Genomic DNA, 16632 nt, shown 5'->3' on the forward strand with positions numbered 1-16632 from the left:
TCTTCCCTGGACCAGGGCTTGAACCCGTGTCCCCCACATTGGCAGGAGGATTCTTAACCACTCTGCCACCAGGGAAGCCCCAATTAACTGATTTTAAATCTTTGGATAAGAAAGTTTCTGATGAAATCAAACTCACACTGAAAACTATGTTTTTTTCCCAAAAGCAATGCAAATGTGAGGGAAGGGAATGAATACTTTCTGAATGTCCACTATGTGCCAGCAGTATGCTGAGGGTGACCACTGAAGTCAGCTACAGGGTCGGGGAGCCTCTAAGTCTTTCCCCAGGACATAATAACAAGCTGACAGTAACAGTGTGGCATATTCAGCTTCATCTATGAAGGAGTAGCTCATATAAAAATAAAAATCATCAGAGGAGCATAAACTAGTCTGAGTTTTCACCCCCACCTAATTCACTTCTTCCTTAAAGTGTTTTAATGTCTATTCTCTAAATCTAGGCTTTCTTCTCCAGAATTAGCAATTCTCTTCATGTTTTGTTCTTTACCCTAAAACTTAAAAAAATTTTTTGTTGATAGAGATTCATTAAATCCATATGTATGAGCGCTAAATGATGGACTCAAGTTTTCTGCTGTAATATAACGGCTAACAGTTGGTCCCGTCCAAGAGAATGAGAGACTGGAATATTGAAGACTTGTGCTTTATTATTTCTGTGTTTTATGATGCTAAAAATTCTAAACTCATAATACTAACAGTTCTTTTCCTGGGCAAAGGTTTTTGTCATATTTCATATCCAGTCTCAACCAGGCAACAGGCCTGCAAAACTAACGGTTACTTTTAGGTCCAGCGCTTCTTCTTTTTTTTTTTTTAATTTATTTATTTATTGATTTTTGGCTATGTTGGGTCTTCATTGCTGTGCACGGGCTTTCTCTAGTTGCAGCCAGCGGGGGCTCCTCATCGTTGCAGTTCACGGGCTTCTCGTTGAGGTGGCTTCTCTTTTTGCGGAGCACAGGCTCTAGGCACGCAGGCTTCAGTAGTTGTGGCACTTGGGCTCAGTAGTTGTGGTGCATGGGCTTAGTTGCTCTGCGGCATGTGGGATCTTCCCAGAGCAGGGCTCGAATCCATGTCCCCTGCATTGGCAGGTGGATTCTTAACCACTGCACCACCAGGGAAGTCCCAGGTCCAGCACTTCTATCTTGGACACGGTAGCCACATTATGTACACTCACACGTGTGCTCTAAATTTGGTTCCCATGGCAAAAATCACCTTAAACTTTTCAAGTCATGGTAGAAAGAGGGAATATAAAATTTATAGCATATTGAAAACATTTAATAAATCATTATCATAGGGAGAAAAACAGCCTCAAATGAAAAAGTTGAGTTTGCTAACCCAAGCACTGCAACTCAAGGATAGAACAGTCTGCTTATTCTTATTTTGAATGAGCTAACAGCTTAGGTAATGAATTCAGCATTCCAAACACAATCTGCCTTTGCAGGCCAAATACCTCCTGATACCTCAAATGCCTACCTGACATCTCCATATTTTTGGCCTTTGGGCACTTCAGACCCTGTTGATGTATAAAACTCAATCCATCATCTTCTTCATCCTGATCAGGTCTTCCTTCCACCAGTGTCCTCTATCCCAGGACAGACCAATATCAAACTACCTGGCATCTCAGGACAGACACTGGTACCTTCTTCTTGACTCCTTCCTCTTCTTCAACCCCTACTTGCCATCGGTCTTCAAATGCTGACTACTTCACATGCCAAACTGCTCTCTAATTTGTCTATTTCTCTTCACACCAGCTACCCCACTCTATTCCAGGCCACCATCAATCATATCCTACATGGATCACTGCAATGGCTTTTTAACTGATCTACCTGCATTCCTCATGCCCTCTTCAATCCGTTGAACCCAACATAACAGTGGTCCTTCTAAAATACAAATCTCATGATGCCACGCCCACACTTAAAATGTTTCACTAGTTCTCCAATTCTCTTAGGATACTTTTTTTTTTTTTGGCTGTGTTGGGTCCTCGTTGCTGTGTGTGGGCTTTCTCTAGTTGCGGTGAGCTACTCTTTTTTTTTTTTTTTTTTTTTTTTTTTTAAAGGGGAATCAGTTTTTATTTTTTTTATTTATTTATTTTTTTTATATTTTTTTTTGCTTTATAACAAATTTAATCAGTTATACATATACATATGTTTCCAAATCCCCTCCCTTTTGCGTCTCCCTCCCACCCTCCCTATCCCACCCCTCCAGGCGGTCACAAAGTACCGAGCTGATCTCCCTGTGCTATGCGGCTGCTTCCCACTAGCTATCTACCTCACGTTTGGTAGTGTATATATGTCCATGCCGCTCTTTCACTTTGTCACAGCTTACCCTTCCCCCTCCCCATATCCTCAAGTCCATTCTCTAGTAGGTCTGTGTCTTTATTCCTGTCTTACCCCTATGTTCTTCATGACATTTTTTTTTCTTAAATTCCATATATATGTGTTAGCATACAGTATTTGTCTTTCTCTTTCTGACTTACTTCACTCTGTATGACAGACTCTAGGTCTATCCACCTCATTACAAATAGCTCAATTTCATTTCTTTTTATGGCTGAGTAATATTCCATTGTATATATGTGCCACATCTTCTTTATCCATTCATCCGATGATGGACACTTAGGTTGTTTCCATCTCCGGGCTATTGTAAATAGGGCTGCTATGAACATTTTGGTACATGTCTCTTTTTGAATTATGGTTTTCTCAGGGTATATGCCCAGTAGTGGGATTGCTGGGTCATATGGTAGTTCTATTTGTAATTTTTTAAGGAACCTCCATACCGTTCTCCATAGGGGCTGTACCAATTCACATTCCCACCAGCAGTGCAAGAGTGTTCCCTTTTTTCCACACCCTCTCCAGCATTTATTGTTTCTAGATTTTTTGATGATGGCCATTCTGACTGGTGTGAGATGATATCTCATTGTAGTTTTGATTTGCATTTCTCTAATGAGTAAAGATGTTGAGCATCCTTTCATGTGTTTGTTGGCAGTCTGTATATCTTCTGTGGAGAAATGTCTATTTAGGTCTTCTGCCCATTTTTGGATTGGGTTGTTTGTTTTTTTGTTATTGAGCTGCATGAGCTGCTTATAAATTTTGGAGATTAATCCTTTGTCAGTTGCTTCATTTGCAAATATTTTCTCCCATTCTGAGGGTTGTCTTTTGGTCTTGTTTATGGTTTCCTTTGCTGTGCAAAAGCTTTTAAGTTTCATTAGGTCCCATGTGTTTATTTTTGTCTTTATTTCCATTTCTCTAGGAGGTGGGTCAAAAAGGATCTTGCTGTGATTTATGTCATAGAGTGTTCTGCCTATGTTTTCCTCTAAGAGTTTGATAGTGTCTGGCCTTACATTTAGGTCTTTAATCCATTTTGAGCTTATTTTTGTGTATGGTGTTAGGGAGTGATCTAATCTCATACTTTTACATGTCCCTATCCAGTTTTCCCAGCACCACTTATTGAAGAGACTGTCCTTTCTCCACTGTACATTCCTGCCTCCTTTATCAAAGATAAGGTGACCATATGTCCGTGCGTTTAACTCTGGGCTTTCTATCCTGTTCCATTGATCTATCTTTCTGTTTTTGTGCCAGTACCATACTGTCTTGATTACTGTAGCTTTGTAGTATAGTCTGAAGTCAGGGAGCCTGATTCCTCCAGCTCCATTTTTCGTTCTCAAGATTGCTTTGGCTATTCGGGGTCTTTTGTGTTTCCATACAAATTGTGAAATTTTTTGTTCTAGTTCTGTGAAAAATGCCAGTGGTAGTTTGATAGGGATTGCATTGAACCTGTAGATTGCTTTGGGTAGTAGAGTCATTTTCACAATGTTGATTCTTCCAATCCAAGAACATGGTACATCTCTCCATCTATTTGTATCATCTTTAATTTCTTTCATCAGTGTCTTATAATTTTCTGCATACAGGTCTTTTGTCTCCTTAGGTAGGTTTATTCCTAGATATTTTATTCTTTTTGTTGCAATGGTAAATGGGAGTGTTTCCTTGATTTCACTTTCAGATTTTTCATCATCAGTATATAGGAATGCCAGAGATTTCTGTGCATTAATTTTGTATCCTGCAACTTTACCAAATTCATTGATTAACTCTAGTAGTTTTCTGGTAGCATCTTTAGGATTCTCTATGTATAGTATCATGTCATCTGCAAACAGTGACAGCTTTACTTCTTCTTTTCCAATTTGGATTCCTTTTATTTCCTTTTCTTCTCTGATTGCTGTGGCTAAAACTTCCAAAACTAGGTTGAATAAGAGTGGTGAAAGTGGGCAACCTTGTCTAGTTCCTGATCTTAGTGGAAATGGTTTCAGTTTTTCACCATTGAGGACGATGCTGGCTGTGGGTTTGTCATATATGGCCTTTATTATGTTGAGGAAAGTTCCCTCTATGCCTACTTTCTGCAGGGTTTTTATCATAAATGGGTGTTGAATTTTGTCGAAAGCTTTCTCTGCATCTATTGAGATGATCATATGGTTTTTCTCCTTCAGTTTGTTAATATGGTGTATCACGTTGATTGATTTGCGTATATTGAAGAATCCTTGCATTCCTGGAATAAACCCCACTTGATCATGGTGTATGATCCTTTTAATGTGCTGTTGGATTCTGTTTGCTAGTATTTTGTTGAGGATTTTTGCATCTATGTTCATCAGTGATATTGGCCTGTAGTTTTCTTTCTTTGTGACATCCTTGCCTGGTTTTGGTATCAAGGTGATGGTGGCCTCGTAGAATGAGTTTGGGAGTGTTCCTCCCTCTGCTATATTTTGGAAGAGTTTCAGAAGGATAGGTGTTAGCTCTTCTCTAAATGCTTGATAGAATTCGCCTGTGAAGCCATCTGGTCCTGGGCTTTTGTTTGTTGGAAGATTTTTTATCACAGTTTCAATTTCAGTGCTTGTGATTGGTCTGTTCATATTTTCTATTTCTTCCTGATTCAGTCTTGGCAGGTTGTGCATTTCTAAGAATTTGTCCATTTCTTCCAGGTTGTCCATTTTATTGGCATAGAGTTGCTTATAGTAATCTCTCATGATCTTTTGTATTTCTGTAGTGTCAGTTGTTACTTCTCCTTTTTCATTTCTAATTCTATTGATTTGAGTCTTCTCCCTTTTTTTCTTGATGAGTCTGGCTAATGGTTTATCAATTTTGTTTATCTTCTCAAAGAACCAGCTTTTAGTTTTATTGATCTTTGCTATCGTTTCCTTCCTTTCTTTTTCATTTATTTCTGATCTGATTTTTATGATTTCTTTCCTTCTGCTAACTTTGGGATGTTTTTGTTCTTCTTTCTCTAATTGCTTTAGGTGCAAGGTTAGGTTGTTTATTCGAGATGTTTCCTGTTTCTTAAGGTGGGATTGTATTGCTATAAACTTCCCTCTTAGAACTGCTTTTGCTGCATCCCATAGGTTTTGGGTCGTCGTGTCTCCATTGTCATTTGTTTCTAGGTATTTTTTAATTTCCTCTTTGATTTCTTCAGTGATCACTTCGTTATTAAGTAGTGTATTGTTTAGCCTCCATGTGTTTGTATTTTTTACAGATCTTTTCCTGTAATTGATATCTAGTCTCATAGCATTGTGGTCAGAAAAGATACTTGATACAATTTCAATTTTCTTAAATTTACCAAGGCTTGATTTGTGACCCAAGATATGATCTATCCTGGAGAATGTTCCATGAGCACTTGAGAAAAATGTGTATTCTGTTGTTTTTGGATGGAATGTCCTATAAATATCAATTAAGTCCATCTTGTTTAATGTATCATTTAAAGCTTGTGTTTCCTTATTTATTTTCATTTTGGATGATCTGTCCATTGGTGAAAGTGGGGTGTTAAAGTCCCCTACTATGATTGTGTTACTGTCGATTTCTCCTTTTATGGCTGTTAGTATTTGCCTTATGTATTGAGGTGCTCCTATGTTTGGTGCATAAATATTTACAATTGTTATATCTTCATCTTGGATTGATCCCTTGATCATTATGTAGTGTCCTTCTTTGTCTCTTCTAGTAGTCCTTATTTTAAAGTCTATTTTGTCTGATATGAGAATTGCTACTCCAGCTTTCTTTTGGTTTCCATTTGCATGGAATATCTTTTTCCATCCCCTTACTTTCAGTCTGTATGTGTCTCTAGGTCTGAAGTGGGTCTCTTGTAGACAGCATATAGATGGGTCTTGTTTTTGTATCCATTCAGCCACTCTGTGTCTTTTGGTGGGAGCATTTAGTCCATTTACATTTAAGGTAATTATCGATATGTATGTTCCTATTCCCATTTTCTTAATTGTTTTGGGTTCATTATTGTAGGTCTTTTACTTCTGTTGTGTTTCTTGCCTAGAGAAGTTCCTTTAGCATTTGTTGTAAAGCTGGTTTGGTGGTGCTGAACTCTCTCAGCTTTTGCTTGTCTGTGAAGGTTTTAATTTCTCCATCAAATCTGAATGAGATCCTTGCTGGGTAGAGTAATCTTGGTTGCAGGTTTTTCTCCTTCATCACTTTCATTATGTCCTGCCACTCCCTTCTGGCTTGTAGAGTTTCTGCTGAGAGATCAGCTGTTATCCTGATGGGGATTCCCTTGTGTGTTATTTGTTGTTTTTGCCTTGCTGCTTTTAATAGGATTTCTTTGTGTTTAATTTTTGACAGTTTGATTAATATGTGTCTTGGCGTATTTCTCCTTGGATTTATTCTGTATGGGACTCTCTGTGCCTCCTGGACTTGATTAACTATTTCCTTTCCCATATTAGGGAAGTTTTCAACTATAATCTCTTCAAATATTTTCTCAGTCCCTTTCTTTTTCTCTTCTTCTTCTGGAACCCCTATAATTCGAATGTTGGTGCGTTTAATGTTGTCCCAGAGGTCTCTGAGACTGTCCTCTGTTCTTTTCATTCTTTTTTCTTTATTTTGCTCTGCAGCAGTTATTTCCACTATTTTATCTTCCACCTCACTTATCCGTTCTTCTGCCTCAGTTATTCTGCTATTGATCCCATCTAGAGTATTTTTTATTTCATGTATTGTGTTTTTAATCGATGTTTGATTCATCTTTAGTTCTTCTAGGTCCTTGTTAACTGTTTCTTGCATTTTGTCTATTCTATTTCCAAGATTTTGGATCTGGGAAATAGAATCTTGGATCATCTTTACCATCATTATTCTGAATTCTTTTTCAGGTAGACTGCCTATTACCTCTTCATTTGTTAGGTCTGGTGGGTTTTTATCTTGCTCCTTCTCCTGCTGTGTGTTTTTCTGTCTTCTCATTTTGCTTATGTTACTGTGTTTGGGGTCTCCTTTTTGCAGGCTGCAGGTTCGTAGTTCCTGTTGTTTTTGGTGTCTGTCCCCAGTGGCTAAGGTTGGTTTAGTGGGTTGTGTAGGCTTCCTGGTGGAGGGGACTAGTGCCTGTGTTCTGGTGGATGAGGCTGGATCTTGTCTTTCTGGTGGGCAGGTCCACGTCTGGTGGTGTGTTTTGGGGTGTCTGTGGACTTTTTATGATTTTAGGCCACCTCTCTGCTAATGGGTGGCGTTGTGTTCCTGTCTTGCTAGTTGTTTGGCTCAGGGTGTCCAGCACTGTAGCCTGCTGGTCGTTGAGTGAAGCTGGGTGCTGGTGTTGAGATGGAGATCTCTGGAAGATTTTCGCCGTTTGATATTATGTGGAGCTGGGAGGTCTCTTGTGGACCAGTGTCCTGAAGTTGGCTCTCCCACCTCAGAGGCACAGCACTGACTCCGGGCTCCTCAATTTGGGATGATGTGTTGTCTGTTCATATATTCCGCAGATGCAGGGTACATCAAGTTGATTGTGGAGCTTTAATCCGCTGCTTCTGAGGCTGCTGGGAGAGGTTTCCCTTTCTCTTCTTTGTTCTCACAGCTCCTGGGTCTCAGCTTTGGATTTGGCCCCGCCTCTGCGTGTAGGTCGCCGGAGGGCGTCTGTTCTTCGCTCAGATAGGACAGGGTTAAAGGAGAAGCCTCTTCGGGGACTCTGGCTCACTCAGGCCGGGCGGGAGGGAGGGGCACGGAGTGCGGGGCAAGCCTGCAGCGGCAGAGGTCGGCGTGACGTTGCACCAGCCCGAGGCGCGCCGTGCGTTCTCCCAGGGAAGCTGCCCCTGGATCCCGGGACCCCCGGCAGTGGCGGGCTGCACAGGCTCCCGGAAGGGCGGTGTGGGCAGTGACCTGCGCTCGCACACAGGCTTCTTGGCGGCGGCAGCAGCAGCCCCAGCGTCCCACGCCTGTCACTGGGCTCCGCGCTTTCAGTCGCGACTCGCGCCCGTCCGTGGAGCCCCTTTAAGCAGCACTCTTAATCTCCTCTCCTCGCGCACCAGGAAACCAAGAGGGAAGAAAAAGTCTCTTGCCTCTTCAGCTGCTCCAGAGTTTTCCCGGACTCCCTCCCGGCTAGCTGTGGCACATTAGCCCCCTTCAGGCTGAGTTCTCGCCGCCAGCCCCAGTCCTCTCCCTGCGCTCTGACCGAAGCCCGAGCCTCAGCTTCCAGCGCTGCGCGCCCCGGCGGGCGAGCAGACAAGCCTTTCGGGCTGGTGAGTGCCGCTCGGCACCGATCCTCTGTGTGCGGATCTCTCCGCTTTGCCCTACCCAGGTATGTGGGGAGTTTCTTGCCTTTTGGGAGGTCTGGGGTCTTCTGCCAGCGTTCAGTAGGTGTTCTGTAGGAGTTGTTCCACGTGTAGCTGTATTTCTGGTGTATCCGTGGGGAGGAAGGTGATCTCCGCGTCTTACTCTTCCGCCATCTTACCCGGAAGTCCCGGTGAGCTACTCTTCATTGTGGCGCACAGGCTTCTCATTATCGTGGCTTCTCTTGTTTGTTTGTTTGTTTGTTTGTTTTAATTTATTTATTTATGGCTGTGTTGGGTCTTCGTTTCTGTGCAAGGGCTTTCTCTAGTTGTGGCAAGCGGGGGCCACTCTTCATCGCGGTACGCGGGCCTCTCACTGTTGTGGCCTCTCCCGTGGTGGAGCACAGGCTCCGGACGCGCAGGCTCAGCGGCCATGGCTCACGGGCCCAGCCGCTCCGCGGCATGTGGGATCTTCCCGGACCGGGGCACGAACCCGTGTCCCCTGCATCGGCAGGCGGACTCTCAACCACTGCGCCACCAGGGAAGCCCATCGTGGCTTCTCTTGTTGCGGAGCATGGGCTCTAGGCGTGTGGGCTTCAGTAGTTGTGGCACTTGGGCTCAGTAGTTGTGGTGCACGGGCTTAGCGGCTCCGCGGCACGTGGGATCTTCCCAGACCAGGGCTCAAACCCGTGTCCCCTGCATTGGCAGGTGGATTCTTAACCACTGTGCCACCGGGGAAGCCCGCTTAGGATACCTTTTAAAAAAATTCTTATGATCTGGTTTCTGTTTATTTCTCTACAGTCATGTAAGACCACTCCAATCAGTCCCTACTTGGCCTATAAGTACTGCATATTCTAGACCTTCAGGACCTCAAGGTTGCAAGTCCTCTCTTCATTCTGGGACCTTGTAAAGATAGTTATTATGCCTGTCAGGGAACACTTTTTTCCCTTGCTCCTGTCACCTGCCTAATCCCTACATCTCCTTTAATCATTTACTTAGATTTCACTTCCTGCAGGAGCGAGAACAACCTCCAAAATTCTGGGCTAAGCAACCCTCCTTAATGTCAGCTTCCTATTAAAGCTTTTATCTTTCTCTTAACTAAAATCTTTCTCTGCCTGACACACAATAAACTCCTAAAACAATGTTCAAGAAGTAAATTAACCTATCTTAGAAAGTGATCTTCAGGTTGATAATTTCAGATACAAAGGGCAGCAATACATATTTTATCTGCCCCCTCGCTCCCTTTCCTTCTTAAAGAAAACCTTATTGCAGGAGACTTGTAGGCTCTTCTCAATTGTCCTCAATTTGTCCACTAATACGAAGCTGAAGACAGAGAGATAAACCACTTAATATTTAAAGAGGTTCATAAATATCTAGCACCAGACAATTCCCTCGGGACTTTTAAAATTGCAGCTGAAAAAAGCTCTGCTACTCATGACCATCATCCAAGTCTGGCCCACTTCTGAAGTCCTTAAGAAAGAGACTAGGGAGGAGAAGGAGAGAACTGTGGAATCATGTGTCCTCTGCCTGGTTGTCGGGACAGGGGACGAGGGGGATTAGGAGCTTACCCCAACCAAAGGTGAATGCGATGGGCAGCGACCAAGTCTATTATGAATATAATACTTATAAGAAGGGGAAATTTTATATCTCAACCCTTGGCTGGACATGCACTTTGGCAATACACTTATTATCCTTCTACCTATCCAAAAGTGTGAAAAGAGAAATTAGAGACCAACAGGTAGTGAAGGGTGGAGGAATGAGCACACAGCCTACACTCCCACCTTTTGGCATTGTAATAGCTGAGAGTCCCATGAATTAAGGAACATTGCAGAATGAATTTGGGCTCATACCTCAGAAGAATGTTTAGCAATGAAAGGCAACTGCAGGAGAAAACAGCCATAATGTATGCTTCTGATGGCAACAATTGAGGGAGGTGGGTGAGAAAAGATCATGCTAGTAGCATCAGACGTCCCCCATTAGGGAACCGTACAATGGGGCTGCCCAGGAGGCTACCAGCGAGGGGCACCCTGCCCAGAGAGGGGGATGGAGGCATGGACCACTGGAGGACTGAAAGGAAACATGGCTGCCCTGCTTTGACAGGTCCTCTGAGAAAGTGAAATAAAAGTGAATGCCATCTATATGCAGAACACTGCATCACTGAGGCCACCAGTGGTAAAGAACTAGATCAAGCCAGATCAAACTGTAGAGTGTCTCTCATTACCGTCTTCTCTCCCCTCTCACCTCCTATTCTCACCTATTAGAAGGAGGGGAGGAAAATGACCCAGAAACCAACACTGCCCTCCTCCCCACTCCCTGAGACACATTCCAAGTTGAGGAATAAGAAGATGAAGTTAAAAAACAAAACCAAAAACAGAATTTCCTTCCCTCCTCTGAGCCATCTGCACAAGAGCTTACAGTTGGACATGAGGTTGAAGTATGAAGCTGGACTGAAAGTTTTTCTTTAAATGACCGAAAGTCGCTAATAAGGTATAGAAAACATTTGAGATGAGATGTCAATTAAGGGATACAAATGGGAACTTCTAAAGACTCAGGAAAAATATAAAATTTCAAGTTTATACTTTACCAAATTCAGATTTTTCAATAAACTGATGAGCGATCTCAGTCATCATACAAGAAAAACCATCCAAATGAGACAACAATTTGCTAGAGTAGAACTGGCACCTAATTAGACTACATATTAAGGACAAATTTTTTTAAGCTATTCCATAATACCCAATAGACAAATCATTCTGCTCCTAACCACCTCTATCTTCAATAAGTTTTATTAACTGCTAGTTACAATAACTATCAAAATAGGTGTTTACAAAATACAAGAACCTATCTTAAGCCTTTTAATACATTTTTTCAATTTAATACATTATCAAATGATGCAAACGTCAGTGAAATTCATTCAGAGTTCTTCATCTTAATGGGATGATTACATGATTTCCAAATAAAGTCTTATGCAACTACATTATTACTCATGAAAAATCTCACTAAGTACATAGACTAAGGACTCAAACTGTAATTGAAAACTATAGTTTTTAACTTCTAAAAAACTAATCATACATAGTAAGAAACTGGTTTTTGCAACACTACAACTGAAATCTCATGCTTGAAAAAAAATGAAAACATTCAATTGTGTTGCCAAAATTAGCCAAATTTCTACATGTTTTTCCTTTTGTAAAAACATTGTATTGGCTTACTCGGTATACTGCTCATGGCTATAAATGCAGGCATACTAAACACTTCACACACATCCCAATCAGAGTGGGATTCTTGTTGGCCCATCTGCTTTAAATTGTATGCCAAGAACCAAGAAAAGTCTTGGAAGTTCTGAGTCCCAGTTGTAAAAACAGAAGATAAATTTGGAATCATAGACTGGAAAAACACTTCAATGACAACTTGATTAATTCAATGGCCATTTTGACTGAAGTGAAGATATAATAGACTCTCTAAACAGTGTAACTGCATACACACTAAAATCATTTAACATAGACCCATCACTCTTAATTGTGCTTTTGTGTTGCTATTTATGTTGTCGGTTCAAAAACTTCATCCACATTCAGCAAACATCCTATAATTAGCTATGGCTTCACCTCCAGAGACAAGGAGCACAACGATCTCAGGTTCTTAATATTCCTTTGAAATTTTTCAAAGCTATGCTAAGAAAATCAGTCAGAAAGCCTCAGCCAAGCAGTCCACCCACGTTCTACAACCTTTCTCTACCTAATGATAATTACAGTCTGTGAAACAGGCAGCCTCTGATAAACAGCATCAAGTTTAGAAGACAGATATCTGTAGGGGCCTTTCTGTTGCCATAGAAATATCCTCAAGCCACCTTGTCCTCAGCGTGAAACATCACCTTCACATTAGCCTGCTATTAATGCCGTGTGTGCATGTGTATGTGTGTGTGTGTGCACGTACACGTGTCAGGGTGGGTTGGGGGCATATATTAGCCCAAATGAGAGGATAATTTACCCTGTCCTGACGGTTATAAATAATATGTGGTCCTTAGTTCTAAAACATCCCCCCAAATGGAGAACACAAATCTTCTCAGTGACAGAAGTCCCTGATTAATGGGTTCTTGCTCCCTTGGTTCAGTTGAAAACCTCCATAATGCAGCAAAGCAATAATTCAGCAAATAATTCTCCGTACCCCTTTTCTTCATTCTAAGCTCTGGGGTCAGCGGCTTCCGAAAGAAAAGGTATCAGCAGCTGCCTTGAAATGGGGAAATAAATCTCACCATGTCAACCCAAACATGAAAAACATTTTAGGAATCATTAATTCAGGGTGGGGAGCCTGGAATACTGTTTAATAAATTATTTTAAAGGTTGTTTTTAAAAGAATCAAATGAACTTCCCTGAGGCATATTAATGGCTTAAAAGTACACGATCATTTCATGTATCTGTAAATAACTTTCCGTGGAAATCCACAGTATACCATTTGGGACCAGAGGAACGAGACAGAATTTAGTCATCTCTATTGCTTATATTTTAATGTGCTTACTTATAGGGCCACTTAAACACAAAATCTTAACTAAATATGGAGGATAGTTTAAAAAGTAAAATTACAAAAATGTAATTACTTGGACTTCTACTGTCCCCAAATGCTTATGGTGTCTATCAGGGAGCAGGTAAGAAGGGAAGGCATGGAGATGTGTGTTAGAAGGGTAAGAGATTCAGAAACAGCAGACAGGGGTACAAAAAGTTTTAATGCTCAACTACTTTGAGGTAGGTATTCTATTTCTTGGTCACTTTACATATGCAATTTGTTTAATTCAAGAATTCCTGGCATTAGATGAGGCCCTCTGACATCTGTTCTCTCAATTATTTCTAAAATACTACCAAGGGAGGAAGTGGAAGCAGAGTGTCTTGCCATCTTTACCGAAGTGGATACCAAAGCTCAGGAAGATTAAATGATTTGCCCAAGTTCACAGACGTGCTTCACAGGGCTCCCAGGAAGCAAACATAACTCGAAAACCAGGGAGCTTTCCAACACTTCATTATGGTATTACTTTCGGTGTCACTTTATTTAGCACAGTAGCCACACAATGCATTCTAAAATGTTCTTTACACAAACAATGAAGAAACTTTCTCAGCACACAGTAATGATTCATTGTTAAATCAAGACTATTAAAGCTTCTTTCTTTCTATCCTTTTATTCTCAAAGTACTCAAGATTCAATCCATCAATAGCCCTCTGTTAGCTTCAATGAGATGATGATATAACTAAGATTAGTGAAAGTCTTTCTAAAAAGACTAAAAATAAGTGCTGTCCAGCAATATGACCCTGAGTTGGGTTTAGTTCATTTTTTTTATGCCGTTTCTTTTGGAGAATCGTGAAGGCATCCATCTGTACAGTCTTCATTAGTTTATCCTAAAAGGATACAGTTGCTTTATTCAGATCACTTCCTCTGCATGTGCCACTGAAAATTTTTCTTTATAGTTTTTTAACTAAAATGTTAGCCCACAAATCAAGATGTTATACTTTTTTATATGTGCTACCGAGAGTTTTTATGTAATGTGATCTAATAGAAGATATCATCTCACTTGGTCTATGTCTCATTGATAGCTTAATTTCTAAAGCAGTACCATTTTTTTTATTAATAAAGATGCTGTCTGTGTGTGACACTTGTGTGTGCCAGAACATGCTGAGACAGTGACAAAGTGATCTTCACCACAGGAGATGGGCAATAAACACTAAAATTAACCACAGTGTCTAAAGTCTTATTAATTATGGCAACCCACAAATACATGATAAGCCTGTAACTTCAACAGTACAAGGAAAATAAAAGGGATTGATAAATTTGACATGATATTTGAAAATATACTAAAAGAATAAAAATCTGGCCATCTTTTAAGAAATTCATATTACTATGAAGAATAACAGGGTTTGAATCTAAAACCAAATTCAAGAATAGGACTGTGTAATTGTTTTCTGAAAGCTTCCCTATCCACATATCAAGTCCATTTTCAAATAGGTAGGGTAGATCAACTGAATTTTAATAAATGGGCATGTGGGAAAGTTAATGCCCCAGAAGTTTCAAATTTTTCCTCTGCTCTTGTGCTTAGTCTGCAACAAAGCCAAGCTAAAGATACACAAGAGAATATAAGAAAGTGGTCTGCATCAAGGAGAACCATAACCAAATACTTTTTAATGGCAATCAACAACCTTAAAGTAAACTTCTGGGTAGCAGTTCTAGGCAAAGACAAGGCTACAAATGCATACTCAATAGATCAGAAATAAGCAATCAAAGCCATCTCAACCACAGACTTCAGGGAAAAAAAAGCCAATCAGGTTCAAAGGTTCTACATGCTAATTATAGCTATTGAGGGTCATTAATAAAACCTACCACCCTACAGTTCTTCCTAACACTGATGCAACAAATTTGTTTTCTGTGATGTATAGGCTGACTTACGTAACAATCATTTCCCCCAAATCTCTGAATTCTGTTTCCTTGGATCATTCGATATATAGCAAATGCAATTTTCATTAGAGAACAGAATAATGCACTATTTAACTTTATCAACTTTACTAAGAGATGGAAAGGTATTTTCTCATGTGTATTTTTTAATTACAAACTGAATTTTGATTCCATTAGCTCACTGTGAAATTTAGGTCCAAACAGGCCAAAGGACACAACAATGTCAGAAACCCTAGCTATCCCTAAGAAATACTGTCACTTCATTTCAGCGACCATCTTAAAAATTAATATAACTATATTCTGGATCATTTTATTATAGGACCATCATGTGATTTCAGTGTCTGCATTTGTACCTGTGTTTATTAACACTGTAATAGCAACACTCTAAGATACAACTCTAACATCCTGGGCTAATGCAGTGGAAAAGGAATGGAGGTGGACTTAGTAATGATGCCTGTGACTCAAGCTTAGACGAAATGGCAGCGCTGGGAGTCATGATGATGGTTACCCGGTAGTTCCAACTGAGAAACATAGCAAGAAGACACAGAACTCAGCAGATCAGGATTGCCAGACTCAAAAAACCTGTGCTTTAACAGTCAGAAGCCATTCACATTGATGGCAATTTACACACTCAGCAAAAAATCATCATCCATCACAGATGGATATTAATTTGAATTTTATAGATTCCTGAATTGTCAATTCAATTTAACCTGCATATCTGTTTAGTTTGTATGGCTACTGTTGGATTGGCCAAAAAGTTTGTTCGGGTTTTTTCCATATCAGTGCACAGAAAAACCCAAACGCACTTTTTGGCCAAGCTGATATATCTATTTAATGCAATATCATAAACAACAAAAAAAATCATATACAATTTTAGAGGTATTGAAGTTTTTTTTCCTTTTTTAGAAAGAATCCTTTCATTACCCATATTTAACCTGCAGTTTACCATTACTCTTGTTCTTCAGTTACCTCTTAACTTTCAAATTATTGTTTTACTTGCGCAAGTGAAAGGTTTTTGGTTTTTTCTGCCTCGCTGAAATCTGAGGCAGCAATGACCTTTTTAAATTTTCGTGAGACTCTGTTGAAATGTTACCATCATGGTTAATCATTCCATTGCTAAATTAGTACCCTGGGTAAGTAACAGTACAATAGCTTTAAAAATACATATTTCAGAGTAAAATCAGCATATCTGTGCCCAAGTCCAAGAATTTCTACAAGCATTAGTTCCTGTACTTTTGCCATTATTAATTTGTGTTAACAAGAAAATGTCAATTCCAGAGATTTAATTCCCAATTAATTTAGTAGCTGATCTTACATTGTATTGTCTCCTTTTCATTATATCCTCGGAATACATACATAAAAGCAGGGAACATCCTGAAATACTGCACTAAAAGTGATTCTGATCATTTTAACTCTCAATGTATAAGAAAATAAATCTTTGTGGTTATGTAATACATTTTTCTTCAGATTAAACATCAGAAAAATTTTTAATGTTCATAAGGATGGGTTCCCTTCATGAAATTTTCCTTGCATTATGCCATCATCCCCCCAAACTTAATTAATTTACCTAAAATCAGGCACCTCTTTCCCCCACAATTATTTCATCTCAACTTCCTACAATTCATCAGTAGACCCATGACTTATATGTGAGATCTTTCATGGATTTACAAAATCTTTGGAAGATAAAGATC

General features: G+C 40.1%; 1 protein-coding gene across 3 annotated transcripts in view; it reads right to left on the reverse strand.

Annotated features, from left to right (window-relative positions):
* Positions 1-16632, reverse strand: part of KLF12 (KLF transcription factor 12) — a 461550-nt gene that overhangs the window by 207836 nt on the left and 237082 nt on the right. The gene's annotated exons all lie outside the window — the stretch shown is intronic.

This window comes from Mesoplodon mirus (genome assembly GCF_964341445.2).
Source record: "Mesoplodon mirus genome assembly, chromosome: 17".
Taxonomy (NCBI): domain Eukaryota; kingdom Metazoa; phylum Chordata; class Mammalia; order Artiodactyla; family Ziphiidae; genus Mesoplodon; species Mesoplodon mirus.